At 43.7% G+C, this 22356-nt stretch overlaps 1 pseudogene; it reads right to left on the bottom strand.

Moving 5' to 3' along the window:
* Positions 1-9070: 9070 nt before the first annotated feature.
* LOC136452930 (uncharacterized) lies at positions 9071-22346 on the bottom strand (annotated as a pseudogene).
* Between the last annotated feature and the right edge of the window lie 10 nt (positions 22347-22356).

The raw sequence follows: 22356 nt of genomic DNA, 5'->3' as shown, positions 1-22356 counted from the left end.
CGGCCTTGCATTGCATCTGTCATGCCAGTCGGAGGCACTAGTCCCCGGTGTGCTTTAAACCTCTACTGGTATACCGAGACGCAGCAGGTTGACGGTGGAAGAAAGAAATGAGGAAGACGAGCGAAGTGCACAGAGACAACAACGCAACCACAAAACCATGACAGGCAGAGCAGAATTCCAAATGGACGTGCACAGAGTCGAGCTGAACGACGACTGACGCCTGCCTAGCGCTCCCGATGGAAACGAGCCGCACCGCACCGTAGCCGCGTGGAGTCAGCAGGACGAGTTCTCCGCCGTCCCACGCGTCGTGTTTTCAAGTGTTACAGAAACTCAAACATAAAATGCCAGCGCGCGCGGGGAAGGCTCGGGTGAGCTCCGGTGAGGCAGCGCGGGGAAGGCTCGGTCGCGCTCCGGTGAGGCAGCGCGCGCGGGGAAGGCTCGGGCGAGCTCCGGTGAGGCAGCGCGGGGAAGGCTTGGCGCGCTCCGGTGAGCATGAGCGAGGTGGGGGCCAGGGATGAGGACGGCGTGCGCTCCAGCGAGGACGAGCGAGGCGCGCTGGCCGGCCAGAGAAATTAGAACTTTAATCACAATCATCATGAAAATAAGTATAAATTAACCATAATCATCAAATGCGACAAAATAACTCACATTGTGATCCGGACACTTGTAGAAGATACGGCCCTTGTTGGGACACTCCTTCCTCATCCGGTACTCCATCACAATCTTCTCCTCACACTTGCCGCATGCAATGAGAGGGAGGTCCGGCCTCAGTCGCTTTGTAACCCGATGAGAGGCCGATGACCCAGAAGCAGTTGTCATCTACTCTCTATACTCATTTTTAATATAATATAAATTTCTTATTTTATAAACAAATAAAATAAAAAACTCTAAAATTCTCTATATCTCTAAAGCATGAAGTGTGCTATGCATGCTAGAAATGAAAGCTCAATACTAGTTTTGAATAACTAGTTTAACCATCCTTCATCCAAATATGCAAACTTTAAAGTGATTTTGAGCTTAAATGGCTTACAAATAAAAAAAATCTACCATAAAAAACCATATATATCTAGTCCACAAAATGAAATAAGCTACTGATGAAACATGAGAATATAAAGTTGGTAACCTTTAAAACCGAAGAATCGATGGAGGAATGGAAGAAATCTTGTGATCACCGATGATGAGGAAGAAGAGAGGCCGGCGATGAAGCAAGAATACTGAGCTCGAAGTGACTCGGGCTCGGGGAGGAACAAGGGGTATATAGGAGGGGACCTTTAGTCTCGGTAGTAGACAGAAACCGGGACTAAAGGTCCATTTCTAGTTCCGGACGGATCCTCTAGCCGGGAGTAGACTTTTACTCCTGGTTGGAGGGACAAACCGGGAGTAAAAGTGAACCTTTAGTCCCGGTTGGTAGATCCAACCGGGACTAAAGGTCCCCTCCAGCAAAAGCCTGGCGCAGTAGGCGTTGGGCAGGAGTCCCCTCCAGCAAAAGCCTAGCGCAGTAATCGTTGTGCATGGACCTTTAGTCCCGGTTGGAGCTACCAACCGGGACTAAAGGTTTCTTTAGTCTCGGGCGCGAAAAATACCGGGACTACAGCCAAATTTCGAAGTGGATCAAATATTGTTTCTCTACTGGTGACAGATGCATATATATGCCGTCCGAACCTGCTGATGTTATATTTCTGGATTAAATTGATAATGAAAAAGCATAAATTTCTAACACTCGAGGGTGACAGCACAGTTAAGTCAAGTCGGTTTTCGTATTCATGGTGACAATATTTTTCCGACAGCACAGGAGTATACGCACAAGTGGTGCAGATGCCCTACTGCATGTGTACGATCCCGACATGGACGGCTGTTGACGACATAAGTGCGGTGAGACCAACTTTTAGTGTGGATAGAACATGCTTTTCTCCTGATGAAACAAATCATGCCTTGATTCGTGATCAAGAACTACAGAAGTTTGGAAATATTGGGATACAAGCAAGTGGCAGCGCGGCATGCATTTCGATCGATTTGCATTGGTCCAGCACACTCTGCCTGTGAGCTGATTGGACGGACAATGTGTGTTTTTCTTTCAATAAGTGGCTCATTGCCGCAATTCGCACCGGTCGATCGTCTCGTCTGATCCATTTCTTGGGAAAGACTGCGTGCGTGATCGTGATCGAATGGTGGCGCGCGCGGCCGGCCTGCTAGTGCGAGTGAGGTGAGGGGGCCAGCAGCCACAGGCACAGGCAGACCCTTTTTGCCACCAAAGTGGAATTTGCCTCTGGTCTCAAATGCATGCCGTTATTGGGTGCACACGTTTCGGGATGCCAGAGGGAAGCGGACACTGGCATAACTGTAGCCTAAAGCAGCCATTGACAGTGATGTGTGCTTGTGACACCGCCTCACTCACACATACAGTATACTCCCTCTGTACCGCTTTGTGTGTCGCTGTGGCAGTGTCCACGTTCATGTGCAGTGTACTCCCTCCTGCTCTAAATATTTATCGCTACGATTTACGTATGAATAATTTTAACTTGATTTATAAAAAATACATATAATATTTTTATCTTCAAATAAATTTATTAAAAAAATTAGATTCAAACATCTATCAATAATACTAATTATGTATTATAAATATTAATATTTTTAATATATATTTAGTTAAGGTTGTTTCTCAAGGAAATAACAGATATTTAGAGATGGAGTGAGTACCTACACCCTCTCTCTGTCCCCATTCATTTCATCTCTGCCAAAACGACTCTGATAAAAGGACTTCTGTAGACACACAGTCCGACTCCATCCCCAACAGATGTTTGGATGGAAATTATTGATCCATGACGATGATGCCCTTGCTCGCCTGCATTGGCTGCATATATGCTTGCTGGTAAAAAGCTTGATGCATGGCCCATTGGAACACGTGGAAACCTTTATCTTTTCCTGATTATATATATTCATTCACGCGGCAATTGATCGGTTGTGTCATATGTACAGTATGTAGGTGAAGCTTCCGTGAAATTCTGTCCTGGTGAGGTTGTAAAATACAGTAAGCTCTAAGAATAGAATAGATAGAGGTGCATGCGCTAGACGGGGAGAAACAGTATGTATGATTTCATGGGATCGTCGACTCATATAATAGTATCTACTTTATCTGTGCCTCTGTTTACCGGTTTACCGAGCCCCTACAGTCCTGGCAGCAACAGATTCTAGGCCAGATGATGCTAGCACGCGCTGCGGCTGCGGTAAATAGTCATGGATATTTCCATCAAGCATCAACGACGACGGAGCCTGCAACTGCAACTGGCACGGCGCATGGCAACAGTATCGCATGCATGGAGTATTAAATATAGATGAAAAAATTAGGCTCTGTTTAGTTCTTAAAAATTTTTACTCCAAAATGTCGTATCGAATCTTACGGCACATGCATGGAGTATTAAATATAGATGAAAAAAAATTAATTGCACAGTTTTATTGGAAATCGCGAGACGAATGTTTTAAGCCTAATTAGACCATGATTAGCCATAAGTGCTACAGTAGCCAACATGCGCTAATGATGGATTAATTAGGCTTAATAAATTCGTCTCGCAGTTTCCAGGCGAGCTATGTAATTAGTTTTTTTACTAGTATCCGAAAACTCCTCCGACATCCTCCAAAACATCTAATGTGATATACAAAAATTTTCATTTCGCGAACTAAACACACCCTAATAGTATCAACTTTATCTGTGCCTCTGTTTACCGGTTTACCGAGCCCCTACAGTCCTGGCAGCAACAGATTCTGGGCCAGATGGCACGCGCTGCGGCTGCGGTAAATAGTCATGGATATATATCTAATATATTTGGCAGTTTGGTTTGGCCGCCAACCATCCTGTTCACGTCGTTCCGAAATCCTTCGGCTATTCGATTCTGCGATCGTCGCTCCATATTCACTCCACCGCCCACTACAGTGCATCACCCCCGCCACGAAACCATCGCCGTCTCTCCCCGACCCCGAAGCCCTCCTCCTCTCCGCGCGCTCTCTCTCTCTCTCCCTCTCTCGATCCATGCGACCATGGCGACGATACACAGAGCGCACGGGCAGGGCGGCGCAGCTGCGACTGCCCTCCTCCTCCCCCTCCCCCTCTCTCTCCTCTCCGCTTGCTCCCTCTCTCTCCCGATGCGCCTAGGACGACGGCAGCCAGTGCGCACAAGCGGGGCGACGCGGGCTGCCACTGCTAGCCCTTCCGCGGACGGCCTGGCCATTGGCCTCTCCTGCCCGGCCGCTACGCAGGTTAAGGTTCGCTCTCTTCCTTGCCACCCTCCCCTTCCCTCGCCGACGTCGGGGACGGACGTCGATGTAGGCTTGTCGGCTCGGTCTTCCTTGCTGGCGGAGGCCCACACCGGCGGATCCGGTGCCTCCATGGCCGGATCCGTTTGTCCTCCCGTCGGATCTGTGCAGGCAAGAACCTTCCGGAGGCCATGGCCGTTGGTGGCATGGTGGAGGACCGTGGGCCAACGACAGCTCTGGGCACTGCCTCCTGCGCGTCTTGTCGCGGTGCTCCGCTTCCCTCCGCTCTATTGCGGCGCTGCAGCCAGCGTCGCCCGGCTGCTGCGAGCGGTCCGCGTCGGCGGCGCCCATCCTCCTCCTCCGCCCTCCCTCCCCTTACTCTCCCTCTCTCCCCTTCCCTCCCGAGGCGGCGGTGAGCATGAGGCGACGATGCCCCCTGCGAGCGGCGCGCCGACGTGGGTGGGGCTCGGTGGCCTCCTTCCTCTCCCCCATCCTCCGCATGGGCTCCTCAATGCCTCCTCCAGTCAGGGAGCGTGCGCTCCTTTGGTCGGCGAAACCCTAGGTACGGGCCAAACCCTAAACTGCAGCATGCGCTCTCTCCCCTTCCCTAAACTCCCTCTCCTCACTACGGGATCGTGCCCCCCCCCCTCCCCTCTTGGCTGCAGCGAGCAAGGTCGCCCAGTGTCCATCGTCTCCTGTTGTTCTCCTATGCAGAACTGATATCCTTACCTGTACATTGATGATTAATTGTTTCATTCATGTCATCTACTGAGGCTTGGGGATTGTGCAATGATGATTATTTAAAGACTGAGACAATGGAATTATGCAGTGATGATTATATAATTATTTCATTCTTCCATGAATCTTGCTATTTTCGGTGCCTTTGTGGTGACTGTGTCATTATGTTACTTACACATTTTATCCATTTGTTAGTCAGTATACATCCATTGTCAATGATATCTTTGCTTCATACGATTTATCGGTTGTTCTATTACTGAGCACACACACCTCATTGTCAATGATGTATTAGCAGTTGGGCTTACTAGGAAGGTAATTTATTACTTGGTGAACTACAATATCAGGGTCATTTTTTTCTTTAAATTCCTAGGCCATACCTATGCATTGTCTTCTGTCTGTGATTCATATTCTATGGTTCTCACAATAATTGATACCATTACTTACCTCTCTGTCATTTTTTTTGGGGGTTGTAAACTGCTTTGCTCCATTTTATGATTGGTTGAGTATGCAGTTTAGGTACTACGCACATAAACAGTTTGGTATTCCGTATGTCCCTTCAAAAAATATCTTACATGTGCTCTTCTATGCGTTTTTAGCCTTTACGCTCATTTCCCATGGCATTATTGAACAGGCACTGGGCATTGCTTACAGCCGGTGATCGACGATTGCCGATTAGCGTCGACAGCAAAAGTGCACAACCAACGAGGTATGCAAAACGAATTTAGATTATAGACTTTTAGGTCATCGAATTATTAGTGCTGGATTATTTTATTACAACTGTTACATTATGTAGCATCGGATTATTTAAATGATAAACTGAAACGTTATATACTATTTCAAGACGTTAGAGCGCACGCGCGCAACAAGCATCAACGACGACGGAGCCTGCAACTGCAACTGGCAACACTGGCCGCCGGCCACGCACGGCCATTGCCTTCCCCGCGCCTGCCCGTGTGCGCGGCGTCTGTTCCGCTTTCACTTGTCGCTATAGGTGAGCAGTGACTGATCTGAGTTTGGTAGTACGTACCACGAGCATATGGCTGTAATGTTTAAATTTAGAGGCTAAAGTTGAGAGGCCTGGTGTCACTCGATGCCACATTAAAATGTTTGGATAGTAATAATAAAACAAATTATATAAGTCCTCGGTAATCCGCGAGACGAATTTATTAAGCCTAATTAATCCATTATTACCATAAGTTTACTGTAGCATCACATTGTCAAATCATGCACTAATTAGGCTTAAAAAATTCATCTTGTAAAATTAGTCGTAATCTATACAATTAATTATTTTTTAATCTATATTTAATATTTAATATATGTATCTAAACATCTGATATGATAGGGAATAAGTTTTGGAGAAAAAAAACAACGCCATTATATGCCGCTATATGGCGTGGTGCCGTGGTGGTGGGTGCGCAGCGAGCGCAGCAGGGCACACACTCCACCTACAAAGCCTACTCCTGCTAGTACTGCTGCTATGCCTAGGTAGCTGCTGCTGTTGAGTGTCGCCTTCTCCGTCAAGAAAAAAAACGCAATTCAAACCTGGACACGTGGAGGGAGTAGACTGCAGAGCATGCACGACCGTCCGCGAGCCACGGCCCTGCTGGCCTTCTCTCTCCTCTCCGACAATTATTTCTTGCTGGTGCTGTCATCGTCTCCCCGCTGCTACCACTGTCTTATAGCGTGTGTACCCTCTGTACGCCCTCATCACTTGCCCTACTGTTTGACCGAACCACGGGACGGCTCATCTCGCCCCCTCTCTCTCTCCTTGGCCTCTCGCCCAGCCAGCGGCTCTCCATGCTTGCCACAGGCGCAAGCACGCTGCACATCATGGTGGCAAATATCTGCTGCTGCTGGCCAGGCCAGCAGCCAGCTGCGTGCGCGCTGCCCTGGCCGCCTGCTAATAATGGTCAGACACTGATGGGGATCTGAGCAAACGCTTTAGAGCACAGCATCTTTGTCTTTGTTTTCATGGGCTTGCATGCATGCATACGAGTAGTTACAAGTATAAGAACACAGTTACCCTAGGGATATGGTTTTACTTATTCCACTCCAATTCTTTAGATGTTTTCTTGCTGTCCTTGACAAATACTGATCGAGTAGCAATAAACTTGCAAAAAAAAACTTAGTTTGGACGACGTACAAGATGATGGCAGGCATAAGAATTGATGGAGCCGATCGAGTAAAAGCCTTTGTTGCTTTCATGCGAAACTACTTTTTTCGCGACGGTGCTTGGTATGTATATCATTAAGTAGGAAAATGAGTTGTTATATAGGTAAACGCCGGTTGGCCTAGGACGCGAGTGGCACACTATGGCTAAACAGAATTAACCGAGTAATAAGAAGCGGCACAGCTAGACCGATATTACATGACATAAGATTTTGCGACAAAAAGATTGACGAAGATCAACCGCTGTCAGCGGGCCGCCCAAAGCTCGGCGACGTGGCCGAACCCCACTTGAGACCACCGATCCGCTTCATCCACCACAGAAACAGCGACATCGACGGTCGTCCGGACGACACCATAAAAGACCCTCCGGTTTCGCTCCTTCCATAGACACCATGATCCAAGGATGATGAGAGAGTCGAAACCTTTGTGACGCGCCGACCCTAGTTGTGGACAGCTCAGCAGCCACTAATCAAGAAAGGATATCCTAGGCTACAGCGCGAGATGATCCAGGCCGATGGAAGCAAGCACCCTGTACCACACTTCTCTGGCGAAGACACAGCCTCCCACAAGGTGCTGCGCCGTTTCCTGCTCCTGGTCGCAGAGAGTGCACACATCGTCGTCCTGTAACCCTCGCCGCTTCCTTCTTGCCGCTGTCCAAAGACGATTGTGCAACAGCAACAACCAAAAGAAGAACTTGCACTTGGGCGGAGCCCAAGCCTTCCATAGCTCCTTTGCACCTCTAAGGATGTCATACCGATGAAAAAGGCTCTGTAGGCAGAGGAGGCGGAGTACGACCCGTCAGCAGTCCAGCGCCAGATGAACCTGTCACTAGTAAGGTCGTCAAGAACCACCCCGGCCACCTTCTCCCATACGACGACATAGTCACAAAGAACCTCGGCGGTAGGTGCCCCTTGGATGTCACGGACCCAGCTTCTGTTGGTGATAGCATCACGCACCGACTTCTGACGGCGACGCCTACTGATGGCAGTGAAGTGGTGTGGAGCAAAGCGATAGATCGGCCCGTCCGGAAGCCATGAGTCAGTCCAGAACCGAGCCGACTGCCCATCACCAATGGCCACCGTGATGGATGATTGGAACATGCACTGGACCTCACGTTCCTTCCTTCCAGGAAGGCTGCACCATCTTAGATCAGGCCGGATCCGACGCTGCCACTCCCAACGCAGACGTAGCGCGAAGCCCGTGAGTTTTAGGTCCGGGACGCCCAACCCGCCGTAGCACGTTGGTGCGTTCACAGTCCGCCAGGCGACCCTGCACTTCCCCCAACAACGGCCTCCGTTCCAGCCCAAAGAAATGCTTGGCACCACTTGTCGAGCTACCTCAGTGCCCAGGCGGAGAGACCAGAGGTGATGGAGACATGAATGGGGATGGCAGAAGGGGTGACCTTGGTCAGTGTTGCTCCAGGCCCGTATATCATGCATGGCAACTGGGCCGACTGCACCAGGCCTCCAAAATTTTGGGGCCCCCATGTTCAACAACGTGACCTAACCTCCCTCCGGTGGCCTCTGATAGCTTTTGAGAATCTGATGATATATGGGCCTAGAGCTGATGGCACCCATGTTCATGCGACTTTTGAGATTCTGTTGCCGGTCCGATTAGCAGGCCTATCGATTAGAATTCTAATCCAGATCGGCTAACACCCGTGACGTGACCGTCGAGGAAGTAGGAACCGCGCTTCTTGCCTTCGCCTCAGCGTCGCCGGCCGCCGCAATCTCGTCGAGTGCTCGAGTCGCCAGCAGGCCCGTACCTACGTTTTTGTGGCCCTGGTGCAAAACATAAAGTGGGGGCCTATATTTATAAAATGCAAATAGCCAAAGTGCACATAGACTTCCTCATGTAATACCATAAGCATTCATACAAAATGATTAAATGACGAATCTTACTTACCGATAACTTCTTAGCTTCTATTAAAAAGCATCATTCGTCTAGTATTCTTCGAAATGAAATCTTCGATTATATCTTCATACTTAATCTTCTCTAGAACATCATTTTCAAGCGCAATTGTCGCCAATCCATTTAGCCTTTCTTGTGTCATAGTACTGCGCATGTAGGTCTTTAGCAACTTCAATTTGGAAAAGCTTCGTTCTGCGGATGCAACTATTACAGGAATAGTTAAAAATTTTCTGTATGCAACAAGGGCATTAGGAAAACAGCCCATCTGTTTCACAAACTTCAGAATATCAAGAGGGCCCATGTCTTCCTTTGGAATGAAATCTTGGAGAAATTTTAACTCCACATGTAATTCTTTGCCATCAATATCAGAATGGTCACCACTCTTAAGTGCAGCCTCAAGACGAGCACATGAAGACAACAAACTCTTGTCATCTAAGGAACATAATTTCTTTGAAGTAAACAAAAAACCAAAAGTTTTTTCGTACCCCTGGTATTGTTCGAACCTCTTTGTAAGTGAAGTAATAGCTTGATCAACAATGGATAGAAAATAATTGATTCTAATTGACTCCTCTGTAGATTGTGAAGCAATAGATTCATCTTCAGGTGTCTCATCAAATTGTCGTTTCCTTTTGATTTTACGCTTGGTATGAAATGTTGGTTCAACATCCATCTCGCGTGCAATTTCTTTTGTAGATTCTAATACATTTGGAAAACTAGTTTCTATATACTTAGTGAAGAATGAAATCAACCCCTGCACTTTCTCAATAGCAATATCAATAAGCATATCCTTTGCTTCTAATTGTTTGCTGACCAAATTAATAGCAGATAATACTTCATACCAGATAACTATTGCCACTATAAATTCAAAGTCACCAAGTTCATTGGTCGCCAAGGATTTAGCTTCAGTACATATTGCTGCATCATTATCAGTATCTGATACTTCCAGTAAAGCTTCTCGTATATCCTACATTTGGAACCTTATAGCCTTAACACTGTCAACACGACTCTCCCAGCGAGTTGCTGACAATGGCTTGAGAGTGAATCCTGATATGTTATCTTTCAAAATTTGCCATCTCTTAGTGGACTTAGCAAATATTGTATAGATACGTTGTATGATTCCAAAAAAATCTTTTGCTTTACCGCAACTCTTTGCCATATCACATAGTGCTAAATTAAGACTATGACAGCCACAAGCAGAATAAAAGGCTCGAGGATTGATCTCCAAAACTTTCTTTTGTACCCCTATATTTTTCCCTTTCATATTTGATCCATTGTGAAAGGACCTAGGATGTCGCCTAGAGGGGGGGGGGTGAATAGGCGTTTCTGAAAAATCAACACCTTTAAAAGCGGAAACGATTAGTAATAGGAGTTTCCAAAATGGAAACTCCAAATTAGAGTAATACAACCCCTCACAAGTTATCCACAAAGTATATAAAAGATACTAGATAAACCTAGGGAGCTAAACAGCGGCAACCAAAGAGTTGAATCAAAATGCACTAGTTAGTTAATGTCGGAAGTCCCGACAGTTTGGGTCAGAACTTCCGACGTGTCAGAAGTCCTGACGTTTGGGTCAGAACTTCCGACGTGTCAGAAGTCCCAACAGTTTGGGTCAGAACTTCCAACGCAAACTGTCAGCACTTCCGACCCCTACGGGAAATGAACTACAAGTGCTAAAATGAACTTTGTGATGCCGATAACTTACAAACCCACTTCCTAGTGGTAAGGTAAGGTGTTGGGTCACTCTCTTGACGTTGATAAGCCACCACTCCGTAGATCGAGGCCCAAACCCTAAGAAATAGCTAGAGAGAGGAAGACAACCAAATACATGTAATTCCGAGCAAATCACAACAACAACAAGCACGCGGGAGACAAGAATTTATCCCGAGGTTCGGCAGCCCCACAAAGGAGCTCCTACGTCCTCGTTGTTGAGGTGACCACTTAGGTCGGAGTCTCTTCCACCTCCTTGCCTCACTCAAGGATACCACAAAGGTCACTTGAGTTTCTTCACTAGAAAACAAGGGTAATACAAACTTCCCAAGGCTCTTCCACAAGATGGAAGCTCTTGGGCGACGCCTAGCCGGCTAGGGGAAAATCCCCAAGAGTAACAAATGCAAATCAAACCAGCTTGACGAAGAAATCAAGTGCTCAAGCTTGCTCAAAGTGTTTTTTCTCACTCAATCCACTCTCCAATCACTCAAACCCTTTGGGAATCGAAGTTGGAAGTAAAGGAGTGAAGAGAGGGGAGCCTAGAATGCTTGGGGGCTGTTGTGGCCGAGTGTTTGACGCAATGAAATGAGTGGGCAACGGTTAGAATGGAGGAGACGGGTATTTATACCCCAAGGCAAAATCTAACCGTTCAGATCTACGTCGGGTGTTCTGACGCAGATCTCGGGACTTCCGACGTATGAAGAAAACACTGTTCACACGAGGTCAAAAGTCCACGGGTGCAAGTCAGTGTCGGAACTTCCGACGTTCGTTGGGACTTCCGACGTGCACAGTTGAACAAACCGTCAGCACCACTGATGCCGGGACTCCCGGCCTGGGTCAAGTTAGTGTCGGAACTCCCGACAAACGTCAAGACTTCCGACGGTCGGGACTTCCGACGATCGTCGGGACTTCCGACAGGCACAGACAGCAGGTCAGTAGAACCATCGATGCCGGGACTCCCGGCTTGGGTCGGGACTTCCGACTGTCGGGAGTTCTGACTCACGTCGGGACTTCCGACGTCCACAGTCACCGCGCAGGCTGTGACTGGGAGTCAGCGCTTCCGGCAAGAGTCAAGACTTCCGACTGTCGAGAGTTCTGGCTTACGTCAGGACTTCCGACACCGATAGTCACAGAAAAATTATTCTATGTGCTCGTGAAGTGCTAGAGTGTCTCTCTTTGAATTTAATTATTAGCTTGAGCACTCTATCTTCCTCAGACCACCGAAACTTGCATCCCTCTTAATAGTACGGCATACCTATTAACTCAAGATCAAAAGATACAAAATTAAACCTTTTGAGTTGATCTTCTTTAAAATTGATGCCATGTCTTTCAATCTTCATCAAGTGAGGGTGCCAACATGTCAATATTGATCTTGTCACTTGAGCATAGCCATCTTGAGCACGTGACTTGATTCCATTCATCAAATATGAATAACTCCAAAATGTATCAAGTCACTTCCATCAAACATTCCAATAGTGATTTGATCCTCCACATAAACATGGCCATCATAGCTTGATTAGTACCTCAACTAAATGCAAGTACTTCCTTCTTCACCCTAGCTAGGTTCTTCGGCCGCCAAGCCATCGCTTGCCCTTCACCCTTGCTTAGTACCTCGAAGCCTTTCCTTGCTATCTTCACCATCTCAAGCCATCAAGTCACATCTTGTGTTGAATCATCCATTCATGTATTGTCATCTTTTTCATTTCAATTTAGCAAGCTTCACTTAAGAGACCATTCCATATGCAATCCCTCATGTCTCATTAATTAATCCTAACGAGCTTGCTTTCACATAGTACATGTAATCCCACAATAGATAAGCCTTTGCATGAGTTTCATTTGCATTGTTGTCTTGTGCTTGAACTAGATTATTTATACAACAACACATCATTTTGGCTTTTCATTAAGTATCTATGAGATAACCTATTACCTGTTCACACTTAGCAAACGAGTTAGACCTTTAATCATGTTGTCATTCAATCATCCAAAACCCACTAAAGGGCTAGATGCACTTTCAATCTCCCCCTTTTTGGTGATTGATGACAACTTGATTAAAGCTTACAAAATGATATAAACATTTAAACTTTTGGGTTCAATGATTTATGAGAGGCTCCCCCTTAATATGTGCTTATGATTAGAATTCACAAAATGACCTCAAATGTCAATTGCACATACTAAAACATATAGGAGACTCCCCCTAAATTATTGCATCCGTGGGGTGCATGTGTGTGTGACAAAGTAAAACCGTGATGCATATGACAAGATATATCACACAAGAATAAATATAAAGGCATCACATCAAGTATTTTCATTCTAGCATGTAGAGTCCTTATGAAAATAAATATAACACATGTATGTCACACATAGCACTCATTACACAAATTTCTCAAGTCATATCTCTCCCCTTGTCATAGCTACTCTCCCCTTTCATAGCTAGACACAAGGTTGCACTCTTGAAGCTTTAAACATATCTCCCCCCCCCCCTTAAGCTTTCATCTCTCTCCGCCTTAAGCTTTAATCATATCTCTCCCCCTTTGTCATCTATCGCCAAAAAGGGTCACACAAAGCACAAAGGGTGCTTAAGGTTTAAACTTTGTACCAATCTCTCCCCCTTTGTATTAAACTCTCCCCCTTTGTCATAGCGTGGGTCATATTACTTGTCACTCCCCCTTTGTCATCTTAAAGAGGTTGTACTTGTCACTTGTTAGCAATTCAAAATAGATCAAGTACATGGGTTTACTAGCTCATGAACAAACTCATACACTAACCACTAGATCATATAATCATTCAGGCAATAGTGGTAGTCTATGAATCTAAAAATTTTCATTTGTAGTGCATGATCCTATATGCATGTACTATATGCACTAACCGCATACTAGTAAGGGATGAAAAATGATCATGCACAATACAATGATACCTTTGCTATGTTGGAGAGGAAGATAGTCATATAGATTTCAATTCATTTCTCCAATAGCACCATGAAGTCCAATTATAAGCTTGGTGAAGACCAATAGATACCAATTCTTTGAATTCCTATTCTTCACCCATATGAATTGAGAATCACTAATGATCAAGTGCACTTTTTTCTTGTTGTGGTTGGCTTGCTTCTTCTTTGATCATTGCTTGCTTGAGAGAACTGAAAGATGCACCACTTGTAATACCACTTGAAATTTCATGATACCACTTGAAATTTTATGACTTGTTCTCTTTTGGGTGTTGCTTGCTTTTTAGACCAATCTCTTGATTTTCTTCAACCAAGTACCTCAAATGTCCCTTTAGATTACCACTTAGATTTTAGCCATCCAAGCCTAGAGCGAAGTGACCTCTCTCCAAAGAACCATCCTTGATACTCACTTGAAATAACTTGAAAGAAAATCACTTGATCCACTTGAAAGATTTTGTTTGATTGATCCATATTGTTGGACTTAATTTGATGAATAACTTTAAATCATTCTTTAAGTCCTTTTCTTTCTACTTGTTTAAGTCCTTTTCTTTCTATCAAAAGATCTCCAATTATCACTAGAATTTAAACTCCATCTTCATCTTGATCTTGGTCTTGATCTCTAGCTTGAGTACCAAATGTGTACTAGATACACTCTTCAAATAAATTGTCTTGTACTCATCATTTGTCATGCTTCTATCTCAAACCAAAACCAAAACATAGGTACCTCAATCACTTATAGATATGATTCTAATTTGCGGACCTTTGAATCTAAGCGACTTTTGATCAATCCGATAATTGTTACTTTCCTGGCAGATTCTGTACTCTTCAAAGAATAAATCATATCTCCCAAAGTACATATCCAAAAACCATAAAATTTGGTGAAGATGTGACACACTAAGTCTTCTAGTAGCTGTAAAAATTTGAGCTTTTTTTTGGACTTCTATATTGCTACTAGATTTCATATCTTTCCACACAGGTACATGCTGAAAACTGCTGCACTATAGCTGACAAGATCTACTCCAAATCCGAAGTATCACTTATCCAAATCTCATGAAATTTGCACAGCAACTAATACCATAAGTGTAGAGCATGCAGACCAAATTTCAAACCAATACAAATAGATTTGATTACTCAAACATGTCTATGATCACTGCTAGCTCAGATTTTTAATATTGGACAGATTTCAATAATTGAGCCATTTTTCTCCAAATTGAACCAAACTTGAAATCAACTTGTTTGAATACTCTCACAAGACATATGTCCATTCAAACCACTTACTAGAAGAAATCTTATGAACATATCCAATCAAACCAACTTCAAACTTGATTACTTAAGCATTTAATCCATTCAAATATCTCATAGCAAGCAACATATGCATATATATCCAATTCAATTAACTCATATGCACCCAAATAAACTTTGATCAACAAGAGATATACCTTGATAGCTTATGATCATCTTTGCAAGCTTCAACTCCACTTATTTGCATGCCTTCAAATATATCAATAAATTCCCACAACTTGAATATGACACTTGTATGTTGATAGCATATGGACTTCACTCAATTTTGACTTGGCATTGGGATAGAATTGCACTAGGCTTCAATACTTGACTCAACATAAGATGAACAATAATAATTCCATTGAATCAAGTCTCCAATGCCATGGTACCTACAAACGATCATCCACTTTTTGATGGTACCCAAACTAGTTTGGGTCCTCCCATGTTAGACGCAACATACTTAGGCATAGCCTTAGTATGAATAGCGGAATATTTTTGTAATACTAACCAATAGGGTACCATAACAAACCTTCCTAGGCATAATATTTGCATCAATTGAAATAGGCTTAGGATTCTCACTTAGGGGACATAAATTAGCCAAGAATTGATTTTCTCTTTTTTGAATATTTGGCAAATTTATGATTTTCAAAACTTGAGAGAGATTTTAGTGGGACATAGGGATATTTATAGACTTGAGAGAACCATGTCACATGTGATTAGGCAAATAATCAACCAAGGGTAGCAACAATCACAATATGACATGACTAGGTCACAAAGACCCAAAAACCACATGATTTTCAAAAACCACACCACCTACACATGCTAGTTAGGGATTTTGTAAAACATCTATCCTATATCACACAAATGCACACACTAGCATATAAAGGGCCTTAGATGCACTTACAACGCACATATGTAAATACATACCTTTGCCTTGAGCCCACAATATCACCATTGAGATAATACATGGCATGACAACATCATGTTGACCTCACTTGTCAAATAATCATACCATATATGAAATCAATTTTCATCCAAAGGACTACAAATAATGCTAGATAAATTTGTTAGTCCACAATATCACCACTGAGATAATACATGGCATTACAACATCATGTTGACCTCACTTGTCAAATAATCATACCATATATGAAATCAATTTTCATCTAAAGGACTACAAATAATGCTAGATAAATTTATTAGTCTACAATGGTGTAAAATAGAAACTGAGCTCCCCCTAAATAAGTACCACAAGTAATTTGAATGACTTTCAATAAGCACTTTATTCTTTTAAGAATTTGGGAGTCAATTTTCTATTTTGACCAACACAAAGTAATTTGCCATATTTAAATTTCGTTGAGACATACTCACAACCCACTTAGGTTTGATAGATCACAAGCTTCTGAGCAAATTAAGGATATATGAAATCATATGGATCAAACCTCAATTGCATCCCAATTAGTGCTCTGGTTCCTGCCATACCAGACACGTCCGGCAGACATACCGGACATGTCCGGCATGTGAAGAACATAAACACTTTTCCTTTCTACGCTGGCCATACCGGACACGTCCGGTAGGTGCAGGACAGAAACAATTGAAGCGTTGCTTGTGATTCTTCGTTTTAGCTCTAGTACTTCTTGTATGCCTGCATCTAAACAATTGCATTGCTCTACTAGAGAGCCATTAAAAGCATCACATGGCAAACATGATAATTATTAAATGAAACTAATTAGCCACTTCCAATTATTTCATAAATATACTTATTTGTGAGCCATTTAGCACTAAACACAAAGTGGCTATCCTATAAGGTTTTTAGGTACTTGTTACCAATGGTAGAGATGAAGTAAATGATATGGTCATTGATTTATCTTTGGGTCAACCATATATGAGATTATGATAAAAATTGATTGATAGATTGAGTGAATATTTTCAATTTGCTTGCTCAACCACCCCGAAGCTTCCATCTCATCACCAAGTACCTACATCATTAACCTAAGCACACTTTGGTACCCAACTCTTGTTGGGTCCTTTTGGGTTAGTCAACAAGTGCTTAGGCACCCAAATGGCTTTAGCACTAGTTTGTGGTGAACACATCACCTTGCTAGTGTTAACTCCGTTTGTGGTCTTCCTAAGCATATTATCATAAACAAATGTGTTTGGCTTAGGGATGTTACCATTTGGGCAATCATAACTTAGATGCCCCTTTCTCTTATAAGCATAGCATATACGGCCTTTGCTTGCTTTATGCTTGTTTTGCTTGTATGGACATCTATCAACCTTGTGGCCCATCTCATTGCATCCATAGCATCTTCTTGTTGCAACTTGGGCTTCCTTTCTTGCATCTTTGTACATTGGGCATTTCTTGGTAGGATGCCCCAATTTCTTGCTCATGAGACAAGCGCTTTGTCCATCACTCTTCATTTGCTTGGCCTCCTTGGTAGAAGCCTTTTGATAGGCGGCTTCAACCTTGTCGGCCCAACTCTTGTGTGGACACATAGCCGACTCATGTCCATTCACTCCACAACCATAGCATAGTCTTTTTTCATGTTTCTTGCTCTTGGTTGTGTTGGCCTTGCTTGAAATGTGATTCTTTTGTTGGGATTTGGAGGAAGCAAGGTTTGAACCCTTCTCAAGCTTCTTCACCATGTTAACACGGTTATCTTCAGAAGGTTGTGCTCTCTCCTTACCCTTCAATCGAATCACATCATTTCTTAGCCTTTCCACTTCTTCCTTAAGCTCTACATTTTCTATAAATTTTTGCTCAATCAAAGATTGGCTTGCTTGAGAAGCACACTCATTAGTACAAGAAATATTCAATTGAGAGTGTGTACAAGTGAGTGTGTGAGTGGGAGGTTGAGATGATTTTACCGTTGTAATCACAACCTCATGAGCCACCTCAAGCATAATGCTTGATTCTACTAATTCTTCATGAGAGCACTTGAGATGAACATAGTTTGCTTGTAGCACATTATAATTGCTTGAGAGTTCATCTAATTTTGCCTTGAGCTCAAAGTTTTCCTTCTCTAGTTGTGAAACACTAGAAGAGGAGTTAGTAACTAAAGCATGCTCAATTGATAATTTCTCATACCTCTCATTTATGGCCTTTAGCTCTTGCAATTTGGAGATGAGAAACTTTTCTTGATTTTGAAGTGATTGCTCTTGTTTCTCATTCTCTTCCTCTAGCTCATCATTCTTCTCAACTAGCTTCATGAGAATGAGCTTGTCTTTGTTGCTTAGATGATCAAGAGTGTAGCTATCTTCAATTTCAATATCACTCTCTTCTTGATCATCTACTTGTGCTATCTCCTTGGCTTGATCTTTCTTGCTAGCCTTCTTCTTGCTTTTCTTGGCCATGAGACACAAGTGATGAGTATCATGAGATACTGAGGTTGACTCATCACTTGGCCACCACCGGGCTTGAGCCTCTTGCTCCGGCTCAGCGCTCTTGAGGTCTTGTGAGGCTTCTTCGCTGCATGAAGACATAATGGATGTATTTTCCATTGACTCGACCTCAAGTGCATCATCGCATTTGGATTTTCCATATAACTCAACGAGTTTGGTCCAAATGAGATGAGCACTCTCCGGAGGTGGTTGTCCATTGAATATTGCCTCATCTTGAACCTCTGCACTCAATGTACTCAAAATGATATTAATAGCTTGAGCATTGAGTTGCACGCATATCTCTTCCTCTTTTGATAAATTCTTATAGTTGCTCCAATCAACTATAGGAAGAGGTATGCTTGCAAACACAATATGCTCAACAAGAGGACTAATTTCTCTAAAAGCATTGAGTACATGAATTGACCAAGGTAGAAAGTTTGAACCATTATTTTGGAGAAGCACCGGCTCCAACTCGATAGGCGTCGACATCCTTTTCTCACGGTGGTGAAGCTTTAGGTGAGAACCTCGCTCCGATACCAATTGAAAGGACCTAGGATGTCGCCTAGAGGGGGGGTGAATAGGCGTTTCTGAAAAATCAACACCTTTAAAAGCAGAAACGATTAGTAATAGGAGTTTCCAAAATGGAAACTCCAAATTAGAGTAATACAACCCCTCACAAGTTAGCCACAAAGTATATAAAAGATACTAGATAAACCTAGGGAGCTAAACAGCGGCAACCAAAGAGTTGAATCAAAATGCACTAGTCAGTTAATGTCGGAAGTCCCGACAGTTTGGGTCAGAACTTCCGACGTGTCAGAAGTCTCGACGTTTGGGTCAGAACTTCCGACGTGTCAGAAGTCCCAACAGTTTGGGTCAGAACTTCCAACGCAAACTGTCAGCACTTCCGACCCCTACGGGAAATGAACTACAAGTGCTAAAATGAACTTTGTGATGCCGATAACTTACAAACCCACTTCCTAGTGGTAAGGTAAGGTGTTGGGTCACTCTCTTGACGTTGATAAGCCACCACTCCGTAGATCGAGGCCTAAACCCTAAGAAATAGCTAGAGAGAGGAAGACAACCAAATACATGTAATTCCGAGCAAATCACAACAACAACAAGCACGCGGGAGACAAGAATTTATCCCGAGGTTCGGCAGCCCCACAAAGGAGCTCCTACGTCCTCGTTGTTGAGGTGACCACTTAGGTCGGAGTCTCTTCCACCTCCTTGCCTCACTCAAGGATACCACAAAGGTCACTTGAGTTTCTTCACTAGAAAACAAGGGTAATACAAACTTCCCAAGGCTCTTCCACAAGATGGAAGCTCTTGGGCGACGCCTAGCCGGCTAGGGGAAAATCCCTAAGAGTAACAAATGCAAATCAAACCAGCTTGACGAAGAAATCAAGTGCTCAAGCTTGCTCAAAGTGTTTTTTCTCACTCAATCCACTCTCCAATCACTCAAACCCTTTGGGAATCGAAGTTGGAAGTAAAGGAGTGAAGAGAGGGGAGCCTAGAATGCTTGGGGGCTGTTGTGGCCGAGTGTTTGACGCAATGAAATGAGTGGGCAACGGTTAGAATGGAGGAGACGGGTATTTATACCCCAAGGCAAAATCTAACCGTTCAGATCTACGTCGAGAGTTCCGACGCAGATCTCGGGACTTCCGACGTATGAAGAAAACACTGTTCACACGAGGTCAAAAGTCCACGGGTGCAAGTCAGTGTCGGAACTTCCGACGTTCATCGGGACTTCCGACGTGCATAGTTGAACAAACAGTCAGCACCACTGATGCTGAGACTCCCGGCCTAGGTCAAGTTAGTGTCGGAACTCCCGACAAACGTCGAGACTTCCGACGGTCGGGACTTCCGACGATCGTCGGGACTTCCGACGGGCACAGACAGCAGGTCAGTAGAACCATCGATGCCGGGACTCCCGGCTTGGGTCGGGACTTCCGACTGTTGGGAGTTCCGACTCACGTCGGGACTTCCGACGTCCACAGTCACCGCGCAGGCTGTGACTGGGAGTCAGCGCTTCCGGCAAGAGTCAAGACTTCCGACTGTCGGGAGTTCTGGCTTACGTCGGGACTTCCGACACCGACAGTCACAGAAAAATTATTCTATGTGCTCGTGAAGTGCTAGAGTGTCTCTCTTTGAATTTAATTATTAGCTTGAGCACTCTATCTTCCTCAGACCACCGAAACTTGCATCCCTCTTAATAGTACGGCATACCTATTAACTCAAGATCAAAAGATACGAAATTAAACCTTTTGAGTTGATCTTCTTTAAAATTGATGCCGTGTCTTTCAATCTTCATCAAGTGAGGGTGCCAACATGTCAATATTGATCTTGTCACTTGAGCATAGCCATCTTGAGCATGTGACTTGATTCCATTCATCAAATATGAATAACTCCAAAATGTATCAAGTCACTTCCATCAAACATTCCAATAGTGATTTGATCCTCCACATAAACATGGCCATCATAGCTTGATTAGTACCTCAACTAAATGCAAGTACTTCCTTCTTCACCCTAGCTAGGTTCTTCGGCCGCCAAGCCATCGCTTGCCCTTCACCCTTGCTTAGTACCTCGAAGCCTTTCCTTGCTATCTTCACCATCTCAAGCCATCAAGTCACATCTTGTGTTGAATCATCCATTCATGTATTGTCATCTTTTTCATTTCAATTTAGCAAGCTTCACTTAAGAGACCATTCCATATGCAATCCCTCATGTCTCATTAATTAATCCTAACGAGCTTGCTTTCACATAGTACATGGAATCCCACAATAGATAAGCCTTTGTATGAGTTTCATTTGCATTGTTGTCTTGTGCTTGAACTAGATTGTTTATACAACAACACATCATTTTGGCTTTTCATTAAGTATCTGTGAGATAACCTATTACCTGTTCACACTTAGCAAACGGGTTAGACCTTTAATCATGTTGTCATTCAATCATCCAAAACCCACTAAAGGGCTAGATGCACTTTCACATTGTCGTATCCTTGTCCTCTCACATTGTCTATATCAAGGTCAAGATTCTTCAATTCATTTTGTAAAACAACAAATAACCCTTGGCCTGTAGTATCATTAATATCCAAAAAACCTAAGAACGATTCTCCAATACAAATAGAATCTGAAGATGTGTCAACATATCTTATGATCAAAGACATTTGTTCTTGGTGGCTTATATCAGGGGTACAATCAAGGATAACTAAGAAATACTTTGATTCCATTATTTTTCTAATTATTTCAGACCTGATAGAAGCAGCAAGCAAATCTATTACCTCATTCTGGATGCCATGACCAAGGTAATGTGTATGGATATCATCATTTGTTATGCGTTGAACATGCTCCTGAATAACTGGATCAAATTCAGCCATCATTTCAACCATGCCTAGGAAATTGCCATTGCTGTCCTGATACAGCTTGCTATTGGTGCCACGATATGCTAAGTTATGCTTTGCAAGGAATTTTGCAATCAAAATAATTCTGAACAAAACCTTCCTCCAATGTTCCTTTTCCTTCTCAATTTCTTTATGAGCAACTTTATCAATAGTTTGGTTGTTATCAAATCTGAGACGCATGTCGTACCAAGAGGCCATATTTGTAATATGATATGCACTAGTTTCATGATCTTTAAGTCGAGTGCCAACATGTGACAAATCACTCAGACCTTCATTTGCTAGCTGACTCCTTAAATGCCCCTTTCTTAATAACTTACAACAAAAACAGAATACTCTATCAAGCTCTTTGGAATATACCAGCCATTCTCTATCACAAGTTTCCCCATTTGATAAAATTCTAGTATATAATGCTGCAGAAAACCTCCTTGATAACCTATCTTTAGGACCTTTCTGAATAGACAAGTCCCTTTTAGGACCCTTTTAGACCAAAATATGAACCTGCTTTTGATCTAGTCCATCCCAATATCTTGGATCAAATATGTTAGGCTGAAAAGGAACCCTCAAATCATTGATGGATCAG

This window comes from Miscanthus floridulus, chromosome 1 (genome assembly GCF_019320115.1).
Source record: "Miscanthus floridulus cultivar M001 chromosome 1, ASM1932011v1, whole genome shotgun sequence".
Lineage (NCBI taxonomy): Eukaryota > Viridiplantae > Streptophyta > Magnoliopsida > Poales > Poaceae > Miscanthus > Miscanthus floridulus.
The sequence above is the reverse complement of the archived record's forward strand: the minus strand, read 5'-3'. Positions and strand labels throughout refer to the sequence as shown.